Genomic DNA, 11,223 nt, shown 5'->3' with positions numbered 1-11,223 from the left:
AATCTTTATAACATTTTTGTGACATATACTATAAATCATATTTATAACACAGTATTGAAAACACTGTTACATTTACAAAACCCTTCTGATGATAGTGAGAAAGACAGACAGACAGATATACTATACAATACTGTAATTCTTTGAAAGCAAAGTTGTAAAACAGCAAAAAAACTAATTTAATTTTATATTCAATATCACCTTATGTTTATATAAGGATAAGTGATCCTCTTCAATACAAGTCTTGCACATGATGGTTTTTACATGTATTTTTTGGTGTATTTATTGAAAAAAATCAGCATATAAGTAGATCCATGCAACTTCAAACTCATGTTGTTCAAGGAACAACTGTGTGTGTGTGTGTGTGTGTGTGTGTGTGTGTGTGTGTGTGTATCACATTTTCTTTATACATTCAGCTGTCAACTAGCACTTAGATTGTTTCCATTTCTTGGCATCTTCAAGATCTTAATTCACATTATGGTCAGTGCTTTTTCTTGAAACTTAGTATATATATAACTGCTGTATTTTCTCCTCTCCATAACACACATTGCCAACACCTCACCCTAGAATAGGTCCCTCTTTATTCTCAGAGTACCTTATTTTTTGTAGCATTAAGCACCTCTATAATTCTTAATAATTTTGAAAATGAATTATGCTGAAATATGCCAATACCAGGAGGGTGGGAATCATTGTGGGGTTGAGAGAGTCATTTCCTAGGCAGGTTGATAAGAAGTCTAAGGTAGACTTCTTAGACAAGGAGAGAGGGGTCTGGAATTCTCAAGGAGGAAGAAAGGACAAACTTTTTTCCCTCTATATTCCTTAGGATCATTTAACAATAATGTATCCTGCCTGAGGACAGTCTCTGGATTAAACTTTCTGGCTAATCCTGTTATCTTAAAATGTAAATTAGGAGAGTTCAGTTCAGTTTAGTCCCTCAGTCCTGTCCAACTCTTTGCGACCACATGAATTGCAGCACTCCAGGCCTCCCTGTCCATCACCAACTCCTGAAATTCACCCAAACTCACGTCCATCAAATCATTGATGCCATCCAGCCATCTCGTCCTCTGTCGTCCCCTTCTCCTCCTGCCCCCAATCCCTCCCAGCATCAGGGTCTTTTCCAATGAGTCAACTCTTCACATGAGGTGGCCGAAGTATTGCAGTTTCAGCTTCAGCATCAGTCCTTCCAATGAACAGCCAGGGCTGATCTCCTTTAGAATGGACTGGTTGGGTCTCCTTGCAGTCCAAGGGACTCTCAAGAGTCTTCTCCAACACCACAGTTCAGAAGCATCAATTCTTCGGCACTCAGCTTTCTTCATAGTCCAACTCTCACAGCCATACGTGACCACTGGAAAAACCATAGTCTTGACTAGATGGACCTTTGTTGGCAAAGTAATGTCTCTGCCTTTGAATATGCTATCTAGGTTGGTCATAACTTTTCTTCCAAGGAGTAAGCGTCTTTTAATTTCATGGCTGCAGTCAGCATCTGCAGGGATTTTGGAGCCCAGAAAAATAAAGCCAGCCACTGTTTCCACTGTTTCCCCATCTATTTGCCATGAAGTGATGGGACCAGATGCCATGATCTTCGTTTTCTGAATGTTGAGCTTTAAGCCAACTTTTTCACTCTCCTCTTTCACTTTCATCAAGAGGCTTTTTAGTTCCTCTTCACTTTCTGCCATAAGGGTGGTGTCATCTGCGTATCTGAGGTTATTGATATTTCTCCCAGCAATCTTGATTCCAGCTTGTGCTTCTTCCAGCCCAGCGTTTCTCATGATGTAGTCTGCATATATGTTAAATAAGCAGGGTGACAATATACAGCCTTGACGTACTCCTTTTCCTATTTGGGGACAGTCTGTTGTTCCATGTCCAGTTCTAACTGTTGCTTCCTGACTTGCATATAGGTTTCTCAAGAGGCAGGTCAGGTGGTCTGGTATTCCCATCTCTTTCAGAATTTTCCACAGTTTCTTGTGATCCACACAGTCTAAGGGTTTGGCATAGTCAATAAAGCAGAAATAGATGTTATTATTATTAAATTATGGGAGTAGGTCTGGTCTTTACAAGGATTATATAACAATAATGTATCCTGCATGAGGACAGTCTATGGATTTAACCTTCTGTTATCTTAAAATGTAAATTATGGGAGTAGGTCTGGTGAAGTCTTTATAACCTCCAGACATTCTTTGGATTCATTGGAGAGTATATAACTCCATTGTTAACACTAGCAAGTGGGTACTCTTTCTGCCCCCTTCTGATGTCTATGTCAGAAGCTTTCTCTATCCCCTTTATACTTTAATAAAACTTTATTACACAAAAGGTCTGAGCAATCAAACCTTGTCTCTGGCCCCAGATTGAATTCTTCTCCTCAGGAGGCCAAGGATCCCGGCGTCTTTGCATGGTTCAACAACTACCTTTCAGGGTCACCTTAGGGTCTTTGTGTCACAGAAAGAAAGAAAGTGAAAGTCAAGTCACTCAGTCGTGCCCGACTCTTTGCGACTCCATGGATAGTAGCCTGCACCAAGCTCCTCCGTCCATGGGATTTTCAAGGCAAGAGTACTAGAGTGGGTTGCCATTTCCTTCTCCAGGGAATCTTCTCAACCCAGGGATCGAACCCAGGTCTCTCACATTGTAGACAGACGCTTTACTGTCTGAGTCACGAGGGAAGTCCTTGTGTCACAGAATCTAATCCTTAACAGCATTTCAAAATAAGGTCCAATGTTTCAAGCATAGACACAAAGTATGATTGCATCAAGTAATTATATAAAACAAGCCCTTTTATTGTTACCTGTGCGGATCCTATGTCTTTGAATCTATTTTATCTTTTTCTTGAAACATAAATGATAAGATGCTTCAATAAAAAGCCAGATAGGTGCATACTGCAGCAGAATTCCTAACTTTGTACCTCTATTCCAACCACAGATAGGGATTTAAATTTAGACACTAATTGCAGTTGAACAGACTATCAGAGTCAAGCTTACAGATAGTGACTGCTTCTAAGAAGTCCATCCTTCTTACATCCTCTTCAATCTGAAATACTTCTGTGCTTTGAACAGTAGGAAAAATGATTTCCTTTACATTTTAGTCATTTACCCTTTATTTACCTGAGAACATTTTCAAATTTGCTCCTCTAAACAGAAAAGGAGGCAACCACACCTTTGACACCAATAAGGCGTGCATCTCAACTGAGATACATTATATTAATATGAACTTAGAGTCGATTTGGGGTTTGCTTGCCCACATTACAAAGAGTGACAATTAAAATCATATTGAAGTTTTCTTACAAGTGTACTCACATCCAGATCACAGGGAACCATTTTATTTTCATATCTAGACTGCTATCCAATGATTTAGAAGATAGATCTGCTCTAATTTTATTCAGTGTGTTCTTTTTGAGTGCTATAATGGGCTTTTGTTTGCATGCAGGCACCTAATTAAGAGAGGGGGAAAAAAATCCGTTGTTAAAATCAGCTGGGAATAATCAGAATGATCATTCTGAGGCTTATAAATATTACATGAGCAATATGGGTGCATCCGTAATGTATAACTGTTTTCCAGTTCCACTTAAAACTTTTTGTTCTAAAAGTCTCCAAGCCCAGGAGAAGATTGGTGCTTTAAATTCTTACTCATAAGAAGAGCTCCCAAGATTTTTATTTGCAGATATTTGGTTTATTTATATACTTTCAAGGATTATTACAAAAACCAACATGTTATTGCTCTTGCCACGTGTTTAGTCTCTTAGGACAGGGATCTAGTGTGGCTTATTCAGAGTCCCAAGGAGATGCCTGCATTTGGTGGGATATTTCACCACCACCTGTGTTTTGTACTTTAATATTTTGATTGTCCTCTGTTGAGTTTCACTGCCTTTAGAGAATTTGGAATAATGTGATAGAATTACATAAATCTTCAAAAAGAATTAAGTGAGATCAGAGCTCTCATTCAAAAATTTTAGCTGGAATTCCTGAAAAGAGATGCAGAGAAAATAAATTCATAGTGAAGAGATTTACTTAAAGAGGGAGAAAGATTCTAGCCTCACTTGAGCTCTCTCTCTTTTTCCTTACCCTGCCCCCACTTGAATTCTGTTTATTACTCACTGTTTGTCCCCACCCTCTAGCATGCCGCCTCCTTTGGCCCTGGGGAGGCCCTTCAGCATTATTGCCTCTTGGGGTAGAGGGTGAGGAAAAGAACTTTAAGCCCCCACCCCACCCCGGGGGTTCAAATGTATAACCAACAGATACCAGGTTCCAAAATAGTCCTTGTTTTTTTCAAATGTTACAATTCATCCATTTAAAAGATAGGGTTTTATTCCAACAAGTCTTTAATTTTTTTAGTTTACCAAGAATGCTTTAATCAAGAAGAATTAAGTGATTTCTTTGTCTTCTCTTTCCAAAAAAAATTGGATTTTTCAAGTAATAGATAAATGGGGTACCTCCAGTAGCTGTATCCCTATCCTCAGCAGCATGGTGATTAAGCAAATGGAGAAGACGTGGGTGCCATCTCTTTCCCATAGGTTGTAACCAAATCAGGGGCTGTGTCCGGGAGTTCTAATTATGTGTCTAGACTGAGATTTCTCAGCTTTAGTACTACTGACTTTCGGGGCTGGATAATTGGGGTAAGGGCTGTCCCATGCATTATAGGATGTTTAGCAGCATCCCTGGTCTCCACCTACTATATGTCAGCTATATTCCCTCTACTGCCACCTCTAAATATCTTCAAACATTGACAGATCCCTCACCCTGGGGGAGGGAGACAAAATTGCTCCCAGTTGAGTCCTGCTGAACTCAGGAAACCATCAGAAATGGGGATGGGGAGTACCACCCTAAAAATCTTAAGCAAAAATAGCATTCACTTAAAAATCAACATATTCTATAGACCAGTATGTCTAACTTGAGCCAGAAACATGTATTGTACAAGTCAGGGATCTAATATTAGCATTTTTGCAAAAACAAAGCTCTGCCTCTTCATATGTTCTTAAAAGTTATTTTTTCATTCCATCTGTTTTTGTGATGCAGTAATTTCAAAAGCCACAGTGAGTCTGAAAGAATATAGTTGTTTGCCCTTTAATATCTTTCCAAATAGGTATTTGTAAACAAGTCTGAAGGCAAGGAATGTGATAATGTATTGAGTCCTTGTTTGAGAATATTTTCATGTGTAAATTTTTCTCCAATGAGATAAGAACAAAAGCTCTTGACTGGAGTCCAGTTGTGCTAATTATTTTGTGATGAGCAGGTTTCCTGTGTTGTTTTTTGTTTTCTAAAGAGTAATATATGTACTAACAGCAACTGCACAGGGATAAAAACCACAATCTGAGGCATTGAATTTTAAGATGACTGGTATTTGCAAGTAAAACCTGTCTTCACATAGACCAGTGCTTCTCGGCTGGATGGTTTTGTCCCCCAGGAGACATTTGACGATATCTGGGGATTTTTGATTTTCAAAACTGAGTGAAGGGATGCTATTGGCCACAGATGCTGCGAAACATCCTACAGTGCACAGCAGTCTTCTGTGACAAAGAGTTCTTCATCCCCAAATATCAGTGGTGCCAGGGTTGGAAGAGCCTGGGATATACATACGGGAAAGGAGAGTTTCATCACATAAGGGGGCTTGAGGGTCAGAGGAAGGTTATTTTTCACCCCAGTTCCTCCCCTACTATTTGTGGAGCTCATTCCTTTGAATCTAGCATTGACTTTTTATTCTCTTTTAAAGGTTGATAGTCTTCGGAGATGTAAGGTGTTGAGTTACTAAATACAGTGAGAACCCACAGATGGTTTGCGCTTATGATGAGAAGATAGCAGGATAGAGCAAGTTCAACAATACTCTTTGAATTGCACGTTTGAGAGTGGGAGAGGTCTTTCAGATGAGGGAGAAGCTGCCAGGAGAAGCTGCCAAAAGGGGCTGTGGAGTCTGTAAGGTTCGACTCTGTTGCTTTGTTTCCTTGTCTTCAAGAGCATTCTTAAAATCACAGAGACACAAATGGCAAACTGTGTTCAGTGTGTGTGTTTAGATTAAATCTAAAAGATAATTCCTATAAAATGAGATTTCTGTGCTTGCTACTTCTCCAGAGAATGGGTGATAATGGGCAATATTCATCCCAATAACTCAGGCAACCTAAAGTTTACATTTAGGTCATAGACTTCTAAAAGATATCAATTCTGTAGGAAGCTCTATGCTTAGTCCTTCATTCCAGTTTTCTGTCTGTGTTCTTTCTTTTCATTCTTGCATGTTTAATGCCATATGTCTGCTCTGAAGTCAGCCCAGAATAATTTGAAATACTGGTATCACTTTAAAAAAAATCCTTTTTTCCCAGTCCCTTTTCCACTTTACACTCCAAAATACTTGCAACAGCTCTCCCTTTTCTCTCAGAACAGATTGAACATGTGGTCTTTGGACCTTTTCTTCCCCCCAAGATTATGTATTTTGCCTTTGTTCTGAAATGTTTCTCACTGCTAAATTATAGTTCTTTACAAAGAAGGTTGGGTTTAATTAAGAGTTTAGAAGAGTCTTTCTAAAGTAACTGAAGATCAAAGATGATCATCAAGAATGTCACACTATAGTGTGGTACTCTGAAGCACCACTTCTGCTCAAATTTGGATTTTCTGACATCTGTTTCTTTGCAGTGGCATACTGTAACACATTTTTTTTAAGTCACAGATCAGACTGGAAGAGGTCCCAGAGAAATTTAATTTTGTCATCCCAAACTTTCCCACTCTTGCCTGGGTCCTGCTATCTTTATTTTCTTAGGTTTCCCATTTTAGTTGCCAGGGAGCTGTATATAGAGTTGTCTTAAACATTTCAGCTTTCTTTCCCCACCAAATAGTCTACTTTTTTTGGAAAATGCTCCTTCAAATTGAAAGATTGAGAATTGAAGACAATGAATTCTTGTATGCTCTTTCACCAGTTAGATCTTTAAACATGCAGTTATTTGAAGTATTAAGAGAAACTTAGTCCTCTCTTTGGAGGCACATATACTAAAATTGGAACGATGCAGAGAAGATTAGCATGGCCCCTGCCCAAGGATGACACACAAATTTGTGAAGTGTTCCATATTTTTTATATAACTCTTAAGAGTAAAACATAGGCAGAACTCTCAGTGACATAAATCAAAGCAAGATCCTCTATGACCCACCTCCTAGAGTAATGGAAATAAAAACAAAAGTAAACAAGTGGGACCTGATTAAACATAAAAGATTTTGCACAGCAAAGGAAACTATAAGCAAGGTGAAAAGACAACCCCCAGAATGGGAGAAAATAATACCAAAGGAAACAACTGACAAAGGATTAATTTCCAAAATATACAAGCAGCTTATTCAATTCAATACCAGAAAAACAAACAACCCAATCAGAAACTGGGAAAAAGACCTAAACAGACGTTTTTCTCCAAAGAAGACACACAGATGGCTAACAAACACATGAGAAGATGTTCAATGTTGCTAATTATTAGAGAAATACAAATCAGAACTACAATGAGATATCACCTCACACCAGTCAGAATGGCCCTCATCAAAAATCTGCAAACTGTAAAGGCTGGAGAGGGTGTGGACAAAAGGGAACACTCTTGTACTGTTGGTGGGAATGTAACTTGATATAGCCACTATGGAAGACGTATGGAGATTCCTTTAAAATCCAGAAATAAAACCACCATATAACCCAGCAATCCCACTCCTAGGCATATACCCTGAGGAAACCAAAATTGAAAGAGACGCATTGTTCACTGTAGCACTATTTACAATAGGTAGAACATGGAAGCAACCTAGATGTCCATCGACAGATGAATGGATAAAGCAGTTGTGGTACATATACACAATGGACTAATACTCAGCCATAAAAAGGAGCACATTTGAGTAAGTTCTAATGAGGTGGATGAACCTAGAACCTATTATACAGAGTGAAGTGAGTCAGAAAGAGAAAGATAAATACTGTATTCTAATGCATATATACAGAATCTAGAAAAATGGTACTGAAGAATTTATTTGCAGAGCAACAATGGAGAAACAGACATAGAGAATAGACTTACGGACATGGGGAGAGGGGAGGAGAGGGTGCAATGTATGGAAAGAGTAACATGGAAACTTACATTACCATATGTAAAATAGATAGCCAGCGGGAATTTGCTGTATGGCTCAGGAACTCAAATGGGGGCTGTGTATCAACCAAGAGGGGTGGGATGGGGCAGGAGATGGGAGGGAGTTTCAAAAGGGAGGGGATATATGTATACCTATGGCTTATTCATGTTGAAGTTGGACAGAAAACAGCAAAATTCTGTAAAGCAATTATCCTTCAATAAAAAATAATAAAAAAAGAGAAACTTAGTACTTTATTAAAATCTCACTGTGTCACCACAAATTAATGTAGTTATTCTTCTTGGTCCTTAGAAGGCTTTTACCCAATGGTGATGTCATCTCCTTTTCTGATTTGGCATCTGTCATAGCCAGGGACCTTCATGGTCTTGGACTAATAAACATGTAGGTAAAATTTTTGACTTATGTGGTTAAATATCCACTCTCATAGTTAGTATCAAATTGCATCTGAAATGTCCAACACTGCAACTCTTAATGTTTGCTGAAATGTGGTTGACAACTATTCACAATAGCCAGGACATAGAAGTAACCTAAATGTCCATAAACAGAGAAATGAATAAAGAAGATGTTTACAGTGAAATATTACTCAGCCATAAAAAGGAACAAAATAATGCCATTTGCAGCAACATGGATGGACCTAGAGATTGTCATACCAAGTGAATTAAGTCAGATAAAGACAAATATCATATGATATCACTTATATGTGGAATCTAAAAAAGGGTATAAATGAAGTGAGTTAACAAAACAGAAGCAGAATCACAGATGTAGAAAACAAACTTTTGGTTACCAGAGGATAAGGCGGGGAGGGATGAATTGGGAGATTGGGATTGACATACATACACTACTATAAATACAATAGATAACTGATAAGAACAAGGAACTCTACTCAATACTCTGTAATGGCCCATATGGGAAAATGATCTTAAAAAAGAGTAGATATGTGTATATGTATAACTGATTCATTTTGCTATACACCTGAAACTAACACAATACTGTAAATCAACTGTACTTCAATGAAAAGCTTTTTTTAAATGTGGTTGACATACTGAAGGCTGGAAGTGGTCCTCAGTTAAATTTCACCTTTGGTAAATGCATCAAGACTATTTTTCAGAATCTTTTGGCAATTTTACTTTAAACTTCTGTTATTGAGTTCTAGTTCATAATCAATAACAGGACTTTAAATTTTACCCCAAATGTGCCAGGTATAAAGATGCAGTTATTTAGGTACTGAATCTCCATTTATAAAAAGAAAAAAAAGCAGAGTGTATACCTAGAAAATACAATTCCATTAATTAGTTCATTGATTCTGTAATGTGATACACTGACTCTTAGATAAATTAGGGAAGTTGCTACATCTTTGTCAGATGACTGGGGTCGGGCGGTGGGGCTGGGGGAGAAGGGAGACTTGTTTGGTAAACTGGAAGACTATAAATAGTGTGCTTTAGCAGAAGATTCCCTCCCAGATGAACTTTTGGCTCCTCCTCACTGCCTTTGTGAGAAAATAAGTAGGGACTGACAATCATGTTCCCAAAGTGGTGGCAATTAGGTCAGGAAAATTCTCTGGGTAAGACATGACTGTGACTTCAGCAAGTGCATCTGTCATGCTCCTCTTTAATCCTTTTAGTCTGGCAATAGGTATAAACAGTTAAAATACATGCAACAAATGAAACAAGATTCCTTCAGAGGGAAACAGTGATGCTTCCTTTTGTATATTTGTTGTTGCTGTAAATTGTAAAGCTTTTGAAGCCATAGGTGATGGCTTGTTCATCTTTTTTCAGCCATCACATATCATAATGCCTGGTACATGAGTAGGGGCTTAATCAATGTGTATTGAACAAGTGAAAACTTATTTTAGGGTATCAAACAAATTTCTGTTGCCTATTGTGTCCAGCCACTCTGCAAAGAGTTTGGCAGGGGGTCAAGAAAATGTAGTAAAATTTTATGTAGTTCTGGCTTTCTAGGAGATTTCAAGGTACTTGGGAAAGTAAGATACACATATATACAAAGTCACTGCTTGACAAAGTCTCCTGGAATATAGACTAAAAATGTCACAGAAACGTGTAGTCCTTGCAACTCTTAAGAAGTCTGGGAAGGGTGATTACTACATGGAAGAAAGGTGGCATAAAATGAAGCTTTGTAGATGACTTGAAAAGAAATAGTGAATATTCTAAATGAGGCTGAGGGGGAGAAGTTCTGCCTGAACAAAGATATGGCATAAAAGATTACTTTGGGGTACAAACAGTGAAGGGATTAAACTACTTGGTAGTGTTTGGAAACATCTGCTTTTGAAGCTGTAAGGCTGTGTAATGGGAAGTCTTGCAGATTTTGACATGAGATATGATATGAAGGTGGTTAAGAAAAGTAGTCTAGACTAGGCTTCAGGATGCATGGGAACTGAGCAAAACCAGACTCAGAAATACTGATGCGGATGCTGTTCCAGTAATACAATTCTAACGAGGGACTGTAAGAATATCACCTTGATATTTTGGATTTGGAAGGAGTAGAAGGTTAAATACTAGGTAAAATTTGTCATATTTCCCGACATGCATGTGTTATCTATTGCTGCAGTAATGCTGTGTAACATTCGCAAATTTAGTGGTCTGTAACTAAAAGCATTTGGGGCTTCCCAGGTGGCTCAGTTGGAAAGAGTCCACCTGCCAAGCAAGAGATGCAGGTTTGATCCTTGGGTCGAGAAGATCTCCTGAAGAAGGAAATGGCACCCCACTCCAGTATTCTTGTTTGGAAAATCCCATGGACAGAGGAGTCTGGTGGGCTATTGTCCATGTAGTCACCAAGAGTCAGACACAGCAACTATACCACCACCAACTAAAAAACATTTCTTTTTCTTGCTCGTAAGTCTTTGGATTGGCTAATGTGACTCTTTTACAGGCTGCAACTTGGTGGTGCTTGGTTCCATGTTTCGGAGTCCACGGCCCAGGCTTTGAATCCCAGGCTTCACGTCTACAGCGTGGGTCCCATGGCCCAAGCTGAAGGGATAGAGGCTTCCTAGAGCATGCTCTTCACCTGGCCATCATAGGGCAAAGTGTACTTCAAGCTTCTGTTAGAGTTGTATCCCTTTGTTGAAAGTAAGATACACGACAAAAACCAAGTCAATGGGGCAGGGACATATATACTCCAAGTAGAAGAGAGGTTCAGC

The 11,223-nt window shown here is 38.7% G+C and overlaps 1 non-coding gene across 1 annotated transcript; it reads left to right on the top strand.

Moving 5' to 3' along the window:
* The first annotated feature begins 6,932 nt into the window (after window positions 1–6,932).
* LOC128070708 (U6 spliceosomal RNA) lies at window positions 6,933–7,039 on the top strand. The gene has a single exon (XR_008201678.1). It is a non-coding gene; the product is annotated as a U6 spliceosomal RNA (small nuclear RNA).
* Window positions 7,040–11,223: the final 4,184 nt, after the last annotated feature.

Source organism: Budorcas taxicolor, chromosome X, assembly GCF_023091745.1.
Source record: "Budorcas taxicolor isolate Tak-1 chromosome X, Takin1.1, whole genome shotgun sequence".
Classification (NCBI taxonomy): Eukaryota; Metazoa; Chordata; class Mammalia; order Artiodactyla; family Bovidae; genus Budorcas; species Budorcas taxicolor.
This window is presented reverse-complemented; position numbering and strand designations above follow the sequence as displayed.